This window comes from Capra hircus, chromosome 10 (genome assembly GCF_001704415.2).
Source record: "Capra hircus breed San Clemente chromosome 10, ASM170441v1, whole genome shotgun sequence".
NCBI classification, from domain to species: domain Eukaryota; kingdom Metazoa; phylum Chordata; class Mammalia; order Artiodactyla; family Bovidae; genus Capra; species Capra hircus.
The window spans coordinates 6,019,597-6,038,987 of record NC_030817.1 but is presented as its reverse complement, the minus strand read 5'-3'; positions in this window follow the sequence as shown (position 1 = coordinate 6,038,987).

The following is a 19,391-nucleotide window of genomic DNA, read 5'->3' as shown; positions in this document are numbered from 1 at the left end:
TCATCAGAAAGCAGAGAAGTAATGGCAACCCACGCCAGTGGTCTTGCCTGGAGAATCCCAGGGATGGGGGAGCCTGGTGGACTGCTGTCTCTGGGATCGCAGAGTCGGACACGACTGAAGCGACTTAGCAGCAGTAGCAGCAAGGAAGAACTGAGCGTGCCAAAGCAGACGCTGGCTGTGCTGGGTGTCACACACTTTACATGGGGAATTTTCCTCATATAAACATCCCCAGTTTCTAATTTTCTTTGGATACTCATCACTTTCATATCAATCTCTGAAAATGCTACCTGCTACAAGCCTCCTTTCTCAGTGCTAAAGCATCTCCCTGCCAGTGCAGTAGATACACGGAATGTGGGTTCGATCTCTGGGTTGGGAAGATCCCCCCGGAGGAGGGAATGGCAACCCACCACAGTATTCTTGCCTGGGAAACCCCATGGGCAGAGGACCCTGGTGGGCTGCAGTCCATGGGGGTCACAAAGAAGCTGCAAAGAGTTCCCTGAGCACACACCACACACACTAGCCTTCTTTTAATCTCTGTTGCGAAGTCAGTTTCCCATTATTTGGAAAAAACCCTGGAGCTATGGACAATAGCAGGTTTACAGCATGCTCTATCCTCTTCTCTGCCTGAGTATTCTCTCCCATGTGAGTTTCTCAGACCATCATATCTTCGAATGCACTCATTCAAGGTAGTCAGGGGTGACATTTGGCAATTCAGGTCCCAAGGCATAATCCATAGGATGGGTGGTGAGGTGGGGTGAAATCCTGATACTGCTAGGCCTTCCCAGGGAGACAAGAATGAATCCTCGCCCTGACTTCCCCCTCCATCTGTGGTCTGTGCTTTCCTATTCCCTTCTGCTACTATTTGCCTAGCAGTGAATATTGACTTTCTCACAGTCAGAACCCAGGGACAGATTCTTCCAGGTAAAATGTCATAAGTATAGTTTACCATTAACAGACATAATGTCCAGGCAAGTTAGAGTAATAATCTTTCAAAATTTCGATAGCTGGTAGACTGTGATCTACTGATTTAAGACTGTTCTTTCAGCACGACATTTTTTTTTTCCTCATTTGAGAGCCAGATCACAGTTTTCTGGACTTTTGTGTAGAATACCCAATTAGTGACTTTCCAACAGTTTAATCCAGTTGCCTTAAAGGGTCATTTGGAGCCTGCTTTGATGACGTCTCTGACAACCCTTGCTGAGGACTGTCTCTGATCTCATACAGTGTTTGTGCGTATTAACCATTTCAGTGTTCTAGTCTTTGTCTTGGCTTCAGTGAAATTTATTTTCGAAAGGCAGATGGCAAGCTCTTGAAAACACTGACCTTGTCTTATCCATTTCTCAAATCTCCCACATGATGTGTTCACTGAATGCTAATTGATCGGCTGAAGAATCTGTCCTCAGCTGACATGGTGTTGTGAATAAGGCTGCCTAATTACTCATCCTTCTTTATCAGAGTGTCATGTTTTGATACAACTTAATGGGACTAGTTGGAGGAGGAGGCGGAGGGGGAGGACTAAGGAATGGAAGCCAGATAATTAAAATGGTTCGGCCCAAAGGCAACCTGCTAGTTAGCTGCCTACATTCTCCCAAAACTTTATAAGCTGAGGCTTCCCTGTCACCACACTGACTCTTGCAGGGACACTTCTAAATTTTCCCTAATCTTGGAAGTCACTCCTATAATTAAAATGCATATTTTGGGTCATGAGTCTCTGTGATTGAGATTGAGATTTTAGGTGAGCCTTAGAAATTTACATTTTTATCAGGATTATTTTAAGCCAGCAGCCTCAATCTGAGAAACAAGGCTCTACGTTTACCACCAGTCTCTTTTGCTATCACCTACTTAAGTGTTTCCCGCACCCCTCCCCCTGCCCAAGGCCTAACTCCAACATATATGTTGTTTTGAGTAAGAATGTTTAAAAATGACTAAGGAACAGTCATATTTTCAGGAAAAAAAAAAAAAAAAAAAACACAAAACCAGTCTTTTGTTGTAGCAGAAGGGACTGTGGCAACCATGACCGCAGCTATCACCAGGCCTGCATGAGTAACTCAGAATAACAGGTCCTTTTCCTGGTTCTCATTCACAGTGGACCCCAGGATCTAGTGTGTAACAATACTGCTAACAAACTTTACAGGTATTTACTCAGCAGGGGGAATCAATTAAGATGCATTAATTTGGATACATACCTTATATACTTAATAAAAAAGACAACAACATATTCTCCAAAAGTGGTAGAGTTCACAGAAAATAACTCCATTTGTTCATGTCCACTGAAGACCAGGATACAATAACTTTGACCCAGCCTCACGGCTTGAAATGTCCAACTTGACCACCAATTCACACTCACGTCACATGATGTATTCTACCCCTGTTAGACTGTAAGCGATTTCAGGGCAGGAACAATGTCTGTCTTCCCTGCTTTCATCATCTAGAACCCAGCACCATGTCTAAGAGACAGTAGATGCTCAAGAAATGTGAAGAAAATAAGAGTACTGGGGAAAACTGCCATACCGCCTGGAGGTTCCGGCTCTCCCTTGCAGATACTACCATACATGCTTGCATGTTTTATTATACCAGCAACCAACTTCTGTTAAAAAGAAGGAAATTGCATGCTATTCTTGCCTCAATCTGAGAAAGCAGTTCCTAAATGACATTCTGGTGTATGTAAAGGACCACACGTTACACTGAGACACTTAGCATTGAACCCGGCACATAGTGGGTGCTCAATAACAAGTCACTATTGTAATCATCACTGCCGTTAATACAGAGTGGGTCTTAGTTACAAGTAAACACTTGCAAATGGACTTGCAATTATATCCAGTTCCTGAACAGAGAAGCTGGCTAAGGATTAAAATCCACAGGAATTCTGCCTCTGAAGATAATACAGATGGCCTTCTCTGGTATGTAATTACAAGGGTTTCTCAAAGTTAACAAAACTTTTGGGCCTCTGATCATTTTTAAACAAATCAGTCTTCCTATAAATCACACATACTGAGAACACTTTAAAAATGCAGTGAATAATTCTGTGGCATTTTATGAGAGAATATATATATTTTAGGAAAAAAGCTGTGTGTGTGTGTGTGTGTATGTGTGCATGCGTGTACACATGTCTTAAAAAAATGAAATTTCTTTTTAATTGATATGATCTAGAGTTGTCTCTCTTAATTTTTCATGACCCCACATTCTTTAAAAAAAAAGTATAGAGTCAGAGACATATGCAGTTCACCCATAAATTCCCAAGGCTTTAATTTTAGACCAATAGTATGGCTGCCATGAATTCTTGTTTACCGCAGTCCAGACCACTAGGATAGGGAAATACCACTAATGGATTTGATGGGATTTTTGTAAATGCTGCCCTCCAGTTTTATGCTAAAGCCAAGGGAAGTAATAAGTAAATGCACCCTTACAGTTTTGGTCAGATGAAAACGTCTTCCATGAAGTGTCAAGGGTCAGCATGTTCTGCCCGTGTTTTTATAACCAGTGGTTCTTAACTTTCTCGTTCTGAGGAATCCCTAGGAGAACATCATGAAAGCCAGAGGTTTTCTCTGAAGAAATATGTTTTTACACATGCACATAAGATCTTGCATATGATTTCAGGAAGCTCACAACTCCTGGAGAAGCTAAAAAAAAAAAAAAAAAGGCTCACAACCAAATTATTGAAAAGATATCCAGCTGAGGTTGAGTGTCCTTCCAGGGGGCAACCTTTTCTTGCCAAACCTTACACATTTCCACTCAGGGACTCTCTTGGTAAAGAGCCAGTTTGGGAGCTCAGATGTAAGCAGGGGTGCCAGCAAGGAGGCACTCCAGTTTTGGAAACCATGGAAACAAAGCTGTGTGCACGCCTCTGCCTTTTCTTAGGTGTAATGTCCCATGACCTTTTTATTCTCTTTGAAAATCTCCAAAACTAGTTTTTTACTGAATCGGGATAAGTGGGATTTTCTTCATAAATACTCTTTAATTAGTAGCATGTCAAGAAAATGAGATGTTAATGACAAGTCTCTATTCCACGCCTGACGTCTCTCTGGTGGTGTAGATTCTGAGGTAGTCGTGCGCAGACAGCATAAGATAGGATCTCAGTCCCTGAGAAAGTTCAAAGTTGTCTGTACTTTGAAACAAGGATATAGCTAATAAATATATAGCACACAATGAACAAATCTCAAGGCCTTTGGCAGTAGTATGTGTGTCACTAGAGGAATATTCTAGGTTGCCAAAATCGGATGTCATATGTAGGGATTTAATTACCATGGCAACGTGGGGCTTAGCCAGGTATTGCCCACTGGTCTATAAGAGAAGAAACAGATTTGGAAGGGCTGAACAAGACCTGGAGGAGAGGGAACACTGCAAGGGTAAGCCCTTCTCCTCTCCCTCCTGTTTGTGATAGCGGCTAATTTGGTGGGTATTTGAGCCAGGCGTGTGGTCCTAAAGCCTTTACATATATTAACCTGGTTATTCCTCATGAGCCCACTGTGAGTTGGAGTCTATCTGTGTTTCACCACTATGACCATTGAGACACATCTCATCAAAGACCCCAGGGCTAGGAAAAGAGAACAGCCAGGAATAGCAACCCAGGGAGGTCTGGATTCAGAGGCCACGCTTTTAATCAGCTTATTATTCTGCGTAGGGAATAATTAACACTTCCTGTGTGCCAGGCACAGTGCTTGTTGCTGGGAAGACAGGGTTCAGAAAGAACACGCCATTGTGACAGATGACGCTTCCAAACATGGTCGTGGCCACATCCCTCATCCTCCGTGGTCCGTGGCAGTGTGCTCTTGTGACACCCCATCAGTGGATGGAATCTATTCTTTCTTCCTGTGTGCTGATCTGTGATCACGTTGATCACTAGAATGCATCAGAAGTTCTGGAATTTCTGAGTCCAGACCGTCAGAGGACCAGAAGCACCTCCTCGGGCCTCTTGGAAAGCTCACTCTTGGAAGACTCTAAGAACCCAGCTGTCATGCTGAGAGAAACTCAAGCCACCCAGATATGGGACACCTGGAGATACTCCTAGACGGACCCAGGCAAGCTCACAGCCAGCTGCCAGCATCACCAGCATGTCTGGGGAGGAGCACCTTTCCATCTGGTCCAGGCCAGGCTTCCCAGGACTCCAACTGTCATCTGACTACATCCAGGCAAGACCTCAAGTGAGAATGTTCCAGCTGAGCCCAGTCAACCCACAGAACCATGAGAGAGAAGAGCAGATGCTTGGTTGTTCTGAACGACTGAGTTCGGAGGGATTTTGTTAGACAGCCATGTAAAACTAAAAGCATTCACCTGCAAGAAGCTGCCTTGGGAGTCAGTCGAGTGGTAGCTAAATACAGCCTAGAACTACAGGGCCGCTTGCAGATCCTGGAGACACAGAGCGGCAGCAGCCACCTCAGACCTAAGGTTGGGGAAGCCTTCTTAAAAGTGGCAGCAGCTGAGAGAGAGAACGGGGAAGAAGAGAGAAGGGGAGGGGAAACAGGGGCAGGGGAGAGGGCGGCAGGGACAGGGAAGGGAGAGAAAGGGCAGGAAGGAAAGAGAGAGAAGAAGCCTTTGCAAAGGAGCACCCAGGGAGGAGCTGGCTCATTCTGGGACAGGTCAGGGGTTGGCACAGCCAAGGAGAAGAGAGTGGTGGGAGGAGGCTGACGAGAGAGGAGGGGTTAGAGCAGGCCTAGGGGAGACCATGCGAGGGCTTGGCCTGGGCATGCTGAGGGTTTGGGGCTTGATGCTGAAGGGAATATGGAGCCCCTGGATCTCTGTGCAAAAAACACTGAACGTACCTGGGGTCTGGGAAGGCAAGTCTGCTCTGTGGAATGGGTGATGGGAGGAGGCGGCGGCATACTTCACAGTGCATTCTGGAAGCAGGTAGACCAGGAAATGCCGGAAAGAACAGGGGCGAGAGGGGAGTTATGGGGTGACTTAGAAGCAAATGAGAAGTGGGATCCGCAGAACCTGCAGGCTGAGGGGCGGGATGGATCAGAGATGAGCCCTAGTTTGGGGGTTTGAACAGCTATCGTGTGGGATCACTACTCATCAGGATAAACAATAGAGACTACAGACCAGAAATGAGGGGAAATAGAAGGAGTTAATTTTGAACGCATTAGTGGTAGTGTGTTCTAGTGTGTTCTAGAATCTAGTGTCTTAGTGGTACTTATGCAGAGATACCAAAACAAGCTGATGAGCAGAACTCTACTGAAGTTCGAGACAGAGTTTGTTCAGACAGACAGGACTGGAAGTCACAAGAACGCAAGTAGTTATAAAATTGCAGGAGGGATTAAGAACTCCTAAAGATAGTATGTACATGCTAAACAATAAGTACTTTAGGGAGTGATTTTAAGAAATATATGATAATCCAAAGATTCCAAAGTTATATGTTGATATTTTAACACCTCTGACATCAGCAAATTAAATTGCCTCTTAAAATTAATGGAAGATCATAATTCAATGGACAGTGCTTTTTCTTAGTGTTTCTGAAAATAATGGTGTCATATAATCAATGTCATCTTACATTAAGTGAAATAAGGTAGCTTATCAAATCAACCTGGCTCTAATAATTGCTCAAAATTTTTATTTACTCTTTTTTAACTCTATGGAAAATATGCATTTAAAAATTATAGAACAGAGAGTATGCCAGTGGGGCATAATAATGTCAAGACTCAAGTGAGAAGTTTGGAACAACTGCTACAAGAACTTTAACAGCAACAAGAAGAAGAATATCTGCTATCTATTGAGCACCTGTGAGCATTAATTGTGCAGGTGTTCTATTAGGTATTTATACATGTTAATTCATTTCCATCTCACTTTGATCCCATGAGATAAATACTATTACTGGCTTCAGTTCCCAGATGAGAAAATGTAGGCAGTGTTATATAATATCAAGTCTCACTCCTGACAAGGCCACAACAGAAATCCAGAACAAGTGCTAGAGCCTAGGACTAAAAGCACACCCCAATATTTGGGAACATCAGTAGAGGAAAGTGGGGACACTATCCTGTCAAAGGAGATCTTCTTCCCAGATGTCAGGATTCTAGCCAAGTGGTAAGAATTCATGAGCAAGACACAAATACTCTGGAAAAGATCCTGGTTCCAGGAGGGAAATGGGGTGTCTAGGAAAGTCATTCAGATGAGAATAGGAAGAAGAGCGAAGTGGACACCCAAATGCAAACAGGATGGACCTGAATATGTCCTCTGGGAAAAGGAGGGAGAAAGAGTGATTGTTTGGGAGACTGCAGGCCAAGAACCAGGACTTGAAAGTTCTTCACATTTAGTCAACTTCAGCTTCAAGCTGATCCTGGAACTGGGGAAAGGACTAACTCACAAGATTGGAAGGAAGAAGCAATAGTTGCGAAGAATGACAGGGAACAGAGACCAGGGAATCGATTAGGCAAGATGAGATCAGCCAGAAATAAGTTCAGGAATCCCTTGGCTATTTAATTCGATCAGGAATGGGGAGAAGGACTCAGTACCTAGGAAAACAATTCTCCTCTTCTAAGACAATCACTAGGAAGTTGAAGTAGATTACTTGGCCTTCCAAGTTAAGGATCAAAAATAATAAAATATAGAGAATTCTTTAAAAACCTTTTGTTATTTAGCCAAATATTTCAGTTGATTAAAATCAAAAATTAAAGGTGTTCATACAAATCTGTTAATGTTTATAATTGAAATATAAAGTGTTTTTATCACATGGCACCTGCTATGCACTTTGCACTCATTGTCTCGACTCACAACAACCCAACCAAGGAAGCCTACTATTATTGCATCTATCATTACACACAAGGGGACTGAGGCCCAGCGATATGATATAATTTGCCCAACAGCTAAGTAGTAGAGACAAAAATCAAACTCAAGTCAGAGACTCTGAAGTCCATGATCACTGCATTGTGAGTGAATGAATGATAGTCGCTCACTTGTGTCCGACTCTTTGTGACCCCGTGGACTGTAGCCTGCCAGGCTCCTTTGCCATTGACTTCTCCAGAAGGATTGCCATTTCCTTCTCCATCACCCCATTGTATTATGTTGGTAAAATGTATTTTAAAATGCTCAGATAAAATTTTAGATGATGACTACATAGGATAAAAAACTGTTTAGCTCAAAAGGCTAGTGGTTAAGAATAAACTGTTTCAGTAGCTCTTTGCTAAAGTGAAGGACGTCAGTACTGCTAAGACTTTCCTATATAGAAGCACCAATAAATAAGTGATTCAAGTCTTTTAAAATGAAAAACAAACCTATATGCCACAGAGTCCTCATTTTGATGCAATTCTTAGTGTTAAGAGGGAAGAAAAAGAGCTGGATTCATGGGGCTCCATGTAGTCTGAGCTCAGGCTTTAAATACAAAGCAAACTTAAGTATAATGGGTGTGTTCAGCCATTAAATCATGTCCAGCTTTTTGTGATCCCATGGACTGTAGTCCACCAGACTCCTCTGTCCATGGGATTTTGCCAGGCAAGGATACTGGAGTGGGTTGTCATTTCCTTCTCAAGGGGATTTTCTGACCCAGGGACTGAACCTATGTCTCCTATATATATATGCCTTGCACTGCAGGTGAATTCTTTACTGGTGAGGCACCAGGGAAGCCCTACATGGACCAAAGCCAACCCACTGACAGTTTTGCACAATCTGTGAGCTAAGAATGATTCATACATTTCAAAAACGTTGCACTAGAAACAAGCACACACACAAAAATAATACTTTGTGACTTGAGAATATTATATGAAATTCGGACTTTAATATTTGTAAATTAAGTTCTATTGAAGCAGTCCTTTGTTCGTTCATTTATGTATTGCCTAAGGCTGCTTTCGGGCTTCACAGGTAGCTCAGCTGGCAAAGAATCCGTCTGCAATGCAGGAGACCCCGGTGTGATTTCTTGGTCAGGAAGATCCCCTGGAGAAGGGATAGGCTACCCACCGCAGTATTGTTGGGCTTCCCTGCTGGCTCAGATGGTAAAGAATCCACCTCCAATGCAAGAGGCATGAGAGACATGGGTTCGATCCTTGTGTTGGGAAGGTGCCCTGGAAAAGGGAATGGCCACCCACACCAGTATTCTGGCATGGAGAATTCCCTGGACAGAGGAGCCTGGCAGGCTACAGTCCATGGGGTCACAAAGAGTCGGACATGAGTAAGAGACTTTCACACACCCATGAGGTTGCTTTCAGGCTATAGCAGCGGCATTGCGTGGTTGCGACAGATTTTGATGTCTGAAATATTTATTATCCTGCCATTTACAGAAAATGTTTGCAACCCTGGCTCTAAATGAGAAATGGGAAATTACAATTCAAGCCAATTACTCATAACTCCTTTAGAAAGGAAGTCCTGATGATAGATGGCTAAACTTCAGCTTTCAAACAGAAGGGAAACGCCCCCCAGCCCCCTTTCTACATTCCTCTTTCTTGTTGAACAACTCACCTTCTCAATCCTGGTTACACTCGGTCTTTTCTAGAGCCTGGAACAGATGTCTTCTTTGTCTCTACTTTGAGTTTCTGGTCATGACGTCCCCTGCCTGGAATGCTTTCTCCTCCCCCCAATTGCTCACCCATTTATTAGCAAAATTCCACTTACCACCTCTGTTAAGAGATTGTCCCTTACCCTGTAAATGGGGCTTGATGCCACGCCAATGTGCTCTTACACTCACTGTGCCTAACTCCTTACCCTAAACCCTGTTGCATGTGTGGAAATTGATTACTCATCGATTTGTGCTTTCTTTCTGGTGGTGGTCTTCTGATATTTTGCTCTTGAACTCCCTTATTATTTAAGGGAGTTATTTAAGGGAATTATTTATTTCTAAAGCCATATAAACATCACACAGTTTTAAGGTGGCATCTAAAATTTTTCATCATGAATTTATATAATTGCAAAGCATGTAATTTCTGTGTAATATAAAGTGTCTTTTAAATGTATATAGTGGAACTCAAACAACAGCAATTTGACAACCCCCATCATTCATTATAAATCATTCCATCATCTATCCTTAAGCTTACAATTCCATTTTCTTCCCTTGCAGAATCTGATCCTAATGTAATACATTTTATGAATGTAAGTCTTTTTATTAATTGCCTAATAATGATAGCCTACAACAAAAATATGTGGACAAACTGAGATTCATTTTTAAATTACCGCTAACTATAAATATAAAAATGTTACATTAGTTTTTTTCTTCTGGATTGAGGTATTATTAAAATTATTAATAATGTTCAATTGACCAAATAACGTGGCTGACTTATAAATTTTGATTAAAAAAATTAGAAAAGTTATTGCAAAAAGATCCATAATGAGATGGATTGAGATGTTTTAATCTATGATTTCATGAATGAATGCTAATTATTGACAGACAGACAGGGTTCACCCTCAAGTGTCTCCCCGCTGTTTTTCATTGTTGCCTTTGGTTTAGATCTAGAACTGAGCACACTTGCTACTGTAAATAAGTAGTTGGAATTGAAAGAGATCTGGGAGATTCAATTCATAGACCCAGCTTTTGAGTTTCACAACAAAAATTACATGGTGGTTTACCATATGAAACTATTTCTTCTGATCCATCAGTCTTCAACTCAATCAGATTTTATTCACTTTTTTTTTATTAAACAAATAATTGAAAACCATCAGACTTGAAAAGCAATTTGTTACACAGTTCTTAGTTATTCATTTTCCTGTTATTATTGCTTGGTATCTGGGGTATCTTACACAAAACCAGGCAAAACCCTCCAGACTCTTTTATAACATGGCAGAGTGGCTACTGGGAGTGGAGAGGTGGGAAAATTCCATCTCGTGCTGGTTAATCTTAGGGAAATATGCGGATGAAGTCGACTGTCTAGACACTGCTGTCTGTAGAACTCTCCAGCCCCTCTATCTGCCGTGGAAGTCTACAAGTCCCCAAGGGACACAGCCTGGTTCAAGACCACTGCTCTAATAGACACCACTAAAGTCATTACATCCACGGTTTTCACCACTGTATCCCCAAAAGCCTGGCATGAAAAGTGTGCAATTGTGTCCCATAAATAGAACGTGGAGCAATCACTTATCTAGTTGTATCTTAAGATTCTAGCACTCATCAACAGACAAGCCAGAAACCTCTAAATTTCTCAGCTTTTTAAAACATTCCCAATTTCTCAGCTTTCAAAGACATAGTTGTTCTTTAAGAATACCCTCTGAAGAAATGCGGTACACTGCTTCCAGTCCTTTTGAAAAAGATGAACAAGAAACCTTGGGTTCCATGATGATACACTAACCTGGCCTTTTAAAAATGTATGGCTATTGAAAGAACAGATTGATTAACAGTTCTAGAGGTGGTTATATTCACAAGGTAGAGCACTCAACAGAGGTGGCTTCCGGCCTAAATAAGAGTGATACATTGCTAATTAGCTTTGCCTATTATTTGTAGGAAGTTTATTCTGTATAGGAAAATAAAGCAGATATTTGAGCTACCTAAATAATTAAGAAACATGACACAGTGAAACTTGCTAAAAATAAGGATGGAATAATAGAAACACCTGAATAATTTCATTCTCTAAAAGAACTTTATGTTCTGCCTTTTTTTTTTTTTTTTTCCTCTGTAGCTACCTTTTTCTATGTCCAAAAATTGAAGGAGGGGTAAATCACAATACAGCATTTCTCTTTGTTATATAACATTTTCCCAGGGACTTTTTTCTTCCTGCCAAGCACCCCTTCATCTATAAAAGCAAGAATAAAATTGATTTCATTCAATTTCTTCTAAATCCAGCTGCGTAGTTCTAGAAGATGGGAAAACCAAGGTCAAACAACACTACAATGGTAGAATTAGCTCTGGCTGACTTTGTTTTTATAGGTCTACCATAAATTTCCAGACTGGCCTTTCTATGTCTATAATTCTGTATTGGCACTTCAAGGCTAAAATTTCTGATCCCCATTAGATCTCTTGTTCCTAAGGAAAACATTGAGCTGCTTGCTTTTCCTTTTTATTTTCAATGACAAATTCTGCTTTTGAGGATCTTGGTTTACATTCCTGAGATATAATTCACAGGAAACCCCAGACCATACTGTTGACAAATGGGTCTAGAATCCTGAGACCCATGTATTCTGAGGTTGGCTTCATTTCAGGGGAAAGTTGGCCTAGTTGTGGGCCAGACAAGCACAGTTTCAGATAATATTTATAACGGCACGTGATATTATCTCTATTGTACACATATGAGACCTGAAGGCAAGAGATATAACAAAATAACGAGAATTATAAGGCTGGTAAAATGCAAATCTGGGCTTGCTGAATCCAAATTCAGTGGTCTTCATATTGCTGCTACTGTTGTTTAGGTTCTAAGTCATATCCAACTAACTCTTTTGGGACCCCCACGGTCTATAGCCCGCTGGGCTCCTCTGTCCATGGGGCCTTCCAGGCAAGAATACTGGAATAGGTTCCCATTTCCTTCTCCAGGGGATCTTCCCGACCCAGGGATCGAGCCCACATCTTCTGCATTGGTAGGCAGGTTCTCTACCACTGAGCCACCAGGAAAGCCCTCTGTGTTACAGCAGCCCTTTACCTCCTGAGAGGAGCGCTCCGGGAGAGTAGTGTATCCCTAGCTCCAGGTAAGCAGATACTTTCTTAGTATTAAAAAGTAGCACGTGACAGTAATAGTCTGAAATTCTCCAAGGCCATGTAATCAATCAGGTAAATCAAGTATTGACATATTCATTACCCATCCTCAATGAATACAATTTAAGCACCTATACATATGGCAATTACGTACATTTGAATTGGAGTGACTGTAGGTAACAACCCCTACAAACATTTCATAAATATTCATTTTTTTAGGATCCACAATAATAAAAAAGTAGAAGTGCCATGCTTATATCAGTGAAAGCTACATTATTGTTATATAATATGTGTATATTATAATATTTAAAAGTGTCCCATAAATAATGCACATTTGAAATGCTCGAAAGAATTATAAAAACCATCGTATTCTTCGCCCGCCTCCCAGCCCTCCTCTGTTTCTCTGTAGCATCCAGCAGTTCTGTTGTCTCCTCCAACCTCACGAGCGTGTCTCAGTCGCTCAGTCACGTTCAAGTCTTTGTGACCCCAAGGACTGGAGTCCACCAGTTTCCTCTGTCCCAACCTCCAGACGGAATAAAAGCAGAAAATTCTCCCAACACAGGAGGCGGTTCATCCTCAAAATAAACATCTAGCTGCACTTTTTTCTTCCTAATTATATATTATAATAAATGCATATAAAAGATATATATATATATATTAAAATCTCTTCCTTCCCTCTACTTCTCTCTCCAAGTCCACCCTCATTTCTAGACTTCCCTTAATGGCACCAGCCTGGAATTGTTCCCTAACCTCCAGACCGAAATATCCAACTTGCTGTAAGATGTGTCTGTGTGTGTGCTAAGATGTCCAAATTCAGTGTGTCGCTTCAGTGTGCCCAACTGTTTGCAATACCATGGTCTGTAGCCCACCAGGCTTTCTGTCCATGGGGCAGAGCTGTGTGGGTAAGAGATGTCCCATCACTTCAGTCGTGTCTGACTCTTTGTGACTCTGTGGACTGTATACCCCGCCAGGCTCCTCTGTCCATGGGGCCCTCCAGGCAAGAATGCTGGAGTGGGCTGCCAACCCTCCCCTAGGAATCTTCCTGTCCCAGGGATCAGACCCGTGCCTCGTGCATCCCCTGCATGGGCAGGCAGGCTGTTTACCGCTTGTGCCGCCCGGGGAGCCCCGGCTGTAAAATATCTGCTCCTAAATGTTTAACAGGCAACTCGGATCTAACATATCCCAAACTGAGCTTCCAATAAACCACCACCCCTCAACTACTGTATGCCTCCTGCAGTTTTTCTGTCTCAATTAATAAAAACTCATTTCTGCTGAAGCCAATTACATTTTATCCACAGCCCAAATCCTGTCCATTAGCGAATCTCTTGATTTCCAGTGTCCAGGGAGGTCCACGTTCCAGCTTACAGATGGCCATTCAGTCATCACATGCAGGAAGTAGAGAAAAGGAAACAACCCAAGTTCTCTTGCATGCCTTCTCAGAAGATCACTAATCCCATTCATGAAGGCTCCACCTTTAGCATCTCCTAAAGCCCCCATCTCCAAAGGCCCTTACATTGGGAATCAGGCTACAACATATGAATCTGCTGCTGCTGCTGCTGCTAAGTTGCTCCAGTCGTGTCCAACTCTGTGCAACCCCATAGACGGCAGCCCACCAGGCTCCTCTGTCCCTGGCATTCTCCAGGCAAGAACACTGGTGGGTTGCCATTTCCTTCTCCAATGCATGAAAGTGAAAAGTAAAAAGTGAAAGTGAATTCGCTCAGTCATGTCCGATTCTTCACGACCCCATGGACTGCAGCCCACCAGGCTCCTCCGTCCATGGGATTTTCCAGGCAAGAGTACTGGAGTGGGGTGCCATCGCCTTCTCCATCTGCAGGAGGACACAAACATTTAGTCGGCAGCACATTCTTATATGATCATTCTTCTAAGGGGACATGGGCTTCCCAGGTGACGCTAATGGTAAAGAACCCACCTGCCAATGCAGGAGATGTAAGAACCGTGGGTTCGATCCCTGGGCTGGGAAGACCCTCTGGAGGAGGGCATAGCAACCTATTCCAGCATTCTTGCCTGGAGAATCGCATGGACAGAGGAGCCTGGTGGGGTATACAGTCCACAGAGTCACAAAGAGTCAGACACGACTGAAGTGACTTGGGACATCTCTTACCCACACAGCTCTAAAGAACTGGCGAAGGAAGCCATATTTTATTCTGCATAAGCAGGATGTGCCTCTTGGACTTGAATGTAATTTAGACCAAGAATGAGCCACAGCTCAAGGGCAGTTACATCCACCATCTTATTAACTAATATCTCCTCATGGCAACTTTATTTTACAAAGTGAGGTGAACCAGAAAGAATCTTCTCCCTCAGCAACTGGTTTTAAGAAGGTTAGAGACAGCAGCCAGATAGAGGTAAGGCAGGGAATGACCCAGAGACGGCAATGGAGGTCCACGTGGGCAGCAAAGATAGGAGGGAACGGAAAACAGCATGCAAGTCCAGAGGAAGTTAGTTTCCAGGGAAATGAAGCTAGAGCCAAAGAGAGCAGAAGCTATCCTGGAGAAACAAGGGGCTTCCTAAACATACCTGTCTGTCAGTTACTGTTTTTAGGTGACTTGAACAGATCTTTTAATTGTTCAGTCACTAAGTTATGTCCGACTCTGCGACTCTATAGACTGCAGCATGCCAGGCTTCCCTATCCGTTACCATTTCCCAGAGTTTGCCCAACTCATGTCCGCTGTCAGTGATGTTATCTTAACAATGCAAATAAACTAGTCTAACAAATTTATCAGCTAAGTGCACAATGAGATTATATTTATCTTAACTACGTAAAAAATGGATCTTACTCGTGCATTTGAGCAAATGTTTCGGGTTTTTGATTTCTTGTGTTTTGAACAAATGTTTGTTAATCAGGTGGATTTGCTTGAGGGCGTTGACAAATAATGATACACAGAACCACAGTTAAATGCCGACACGTTTTGGTCAGAGACAACAGTGTTTTGTTGAGTGACATTTTTTTAAAACAAGTACATTTAATAAAACTATGCTCTGCAGGTGATCTCATCTGTTTAAAACCTAGTGGAGTTCATAATTACGCAGCCATAACTTAAGCTGAAGTGGAAGTAATCAGTATAGCACCTTTTTGGTCTTTCATTTTGTTCTTAATTTTCAAATACACCAAGCTAAAGATCAACCATGACAAGGAAAGATGGAGCGTGATTTGGGGAGAGTGACTGAAAGCTCCATTTTGATTGGTGATCCTGATTTTATGGCGTCTTTTGTGTGAAGGGGACAAAGGAAAAATGATACTAGAGACATTAGTCACACAAAAGCTGTCACTAGAGAGGGACACAACCCACAATTTTGCCATCAAAATGCAATCCATAATCAGGAGAAAAGGGAATTGCTTCTCTGTGGGACTCCGCCCCGATAACTAATTAATTAGATGCCAAGTGCTAAATACTAGAGCGAAAGCAGACTAAGGGTCTATTTTCTCTGTTTCTAACACAGGCATTTATCAGTGATATATATTCATTTCTTCAATTTTTCTTTTTTTGGTTGGTTTGAGTTTTGAAATAAATCATTTTTAAAACTCTATAAATTAAAATGCTCAAGTCTTGGGTATAAATGTGCTAGTTGAAATTGTTAAAATAGTATTTATTCTATACATCTTTGAAACAGCATGGTGTGCTGCTTCGAAAATTCTAAACATTTGTTGTTACCTTGAATCAAAATTCAAAGAAGTTTCAGGCCAAGAGAAACAAGTTTAATCTAAAGGCCAAATTGACATGTATTTCTGTATACACATGGTTTACATTTCCTGCTGAGAGTGACAAAGGAAGCCGAATATGAAAAAGAATGGAATAAAAAAGTAGTGCTTGGACTTCAGACTTCAAATCCATTAAAAGATAGGTTTTAGGGAGGTGGTTGGTTTCTCTGAATTTTTTTCTTCTTTCTATTTCTATCCTGGTTATTAACTAAATTAGAGTTATTACCCAAAGAATGGAGGTCCTAGAATTAGGCCCAGAGGGAATGTAGGGGGAGCAGCTTTTGTGTGTGAATTTCTGCTGTTCTGTTCAAAGAAGCCATTCAGGCTTTCAACACTTTATTTTATCAATGTTTCAGAGGAAACAACCAAAAAAGAAAATAGGATTAATATTGTGTGTGCCTAAGGGAGGGTGTGGGTAGGGTAGTTGGAATGTGAGTGGTCTGAAAGCAGAGGCACTGGTAGAATTTATACTCCGTGGTTTCTAGGGAAACATTAGACCTAGTGAGATGATGCCCCATCTAGTGCATACAACTCAAAGCCTAATTTCATAAATCTGCAAATCAATTGCCATGAACTACTCTGTACATAGACTCAACTTTCTGTGATTCCTGTGCCCTCTGGATCTTGAGCTAAATTAAAGCCTTTCAATCAAAAACATTGGTCATTTCTCACTGAATACAAATCATTTCAACCCTCTTTGGCACAAGTCACTAATTTCTTTAATAGTTATTTATTTGGCTGCACTGGACTTTAGGGCAGCATGCAAACTCTGGTTATGGCATGTGGGTTCTACAGTTCCCTGAACAGGGATTGAACATGGGCCCCTCGCATTGGGAGTGCAGAGTCTTAGTCACTAGACCACCAGAAAAGTACCGGGACTGCTTTTTTTTATTGAGGGTCTACCATGTAACTATCCTCTGCAAGGCCTTCTGGAAGATGCAGTGTTTGCAAGGCCTACTTCCTGACCTCAAAGAGATCTGTAATCTACAAGCCAACTTGAAGACAGATCTAACTCGCAAGAAGTAAAGAAGGGAACAGGGGCTGGGATGGGACACATTGTGAGGCTGACTTAAAAATCAAAAGAAATTCCCTCATTATTGACACCTTGATGAATTATGTAAGGTAATTCATATGTAAGTGAATATGTAATATTATGATGATAAAATATAAGTTAATCTTATCCGTGTTTACAGTACTTATTAGAAAAGCTAAAAATAGCATTTTTTTTAATTATAAAAAGAAGCAAAAACTGTCCCATAGTTAGTCGATGCTAGCCAATTTTTCTTGCTGTGCCACCTTCTATAAAGGTCTCAAATATTGTTTAGTGTTAATGATATGGCTATGGGTTAAGACTGAATTAGCATCACTTTGAACTTTTTTTAAAAAATTTATTTTTTAAATTATGAAAGTATAACATTTATAGGAGAATGGGAAAATATAGAACAAAGTTACATATAATTCCATTATATAGTGCAATTGAATTTTTAAGTAAATTACGATTTTTAGTTGAAATTTTAATATCAAACTCTCAAAAATTAATAGAATGAATAGACAGAAAAGTAGAAAGATACAGTAGATCTGAAAAGCCCTATGAACCAATTCAACATAATTCTGATTTATACAATTTTCACACAACATCTGGGTACAAATTCTATTCAAGTTCCCATAGACTATAAACCAGGAGACACCGGAACATATTCAGGGACTTAAGGTGCAAAGATTTCATGGTCTAAAGGTATTGAAATCACACAGAGTCTATTCTCTTATCACTGAGGAATTATGTTAGAGACCAGTAACTTTGAATCTTTTTTTATTGCTCCCTTCTCAGCTTCCAGGAGACCATCAGCTGCTTAACTTGCCATTGAAATATTCACAAGGTTTAAAGTGAATATCTTATTAAAATTTATTTTTCTTTATAACATAATACATAGTGGCATATTCAAATAGACTTTAAAAATATACCTGCAACATTACTTATCAGAATGTGGAAGTTTTACATTGTTTCTATGGCATTTAATGAATACTTCCTGTTTGGGTACAACAATACCATTTGTGTTTTAAAAATGTATGAAGTCAGCATTTGAGCTTACTATGCCAGTTTATTGATTAAGGGCACTGTAGCATTATAATAAATGGCCATTTTTTCAAAGATGTTTTTAATACATTTATTTGTTTCCACAACAAGATTAAAAGCCTAATCTTACACTTAGAATCAGGAAACCTAAATGTGCTCTTCACTATGTTGCTGACCTGCTTTCTGACATTGGGAAAATCACATCAAACTCTTTAATGATCTCATATTTCTTAATAAAAACAGCAACAACAACCATAAAAGTTAAACATTTATTGAACGCTTATTCCACACCAGATGCTCCATGTCTTAACTGATTTAATCTTCACTAAACTCTAATGAGGTCAGCACCGTCATAATCCCCATTTACCAATGAAGAGACTAAAGCACAGAGAGGCCAAGTGTCCCCCAGCTAATAAGTGATGGAGTCAGGATGTGAGCAGTTTGGCTTGAGAGCTCTTGCTTTCAACCAGACCCCTGAAAACGAAAGTCGTGACTAAGCCATTGATGTACTTCTACCTCTTGCTCTAATCTTGCTCTCCTCTTTCTTCCATCTTATTATCTTCTCCTTCTGGTTCTGTCCTGGAACCTTTGGCTCTAGACAAATGAAATTTGTTCTGTTCCCCGTACACCTTCTCATCTTTGCAGGCTGTGGATTTTCACTAAGATTTGTCCCGCTGACTCGAAAGGACACTGCTACTGTTCTAAGTGCCCTGCTCACCCGTCAAGAACTAGACATTTCTAGCAATAATCTACTAGAAGATAAACGCTCTTTATAACAACACCATAACTTTTAGCTGCCAACTAACCAAAATCAGAATCATAGGAGGAATTTCAGAATCATAGCAGAAACCATAGGAGAAATATACAGAATCATAGGGAAAAATGTGGAATAAAAAATGATAAACTATTTATATAGAGGAAGTAATATATCAAGATGATGATGTCAATTCTTTCCAAATTTTTCTACAAATTCAAAGGAAACAGTAACAGTCTTCGGTCAATGTTTTCAGAAAATTGATAAAATGCCTTCTAATGTTAACACATAATAATAATGGTCTGTATGT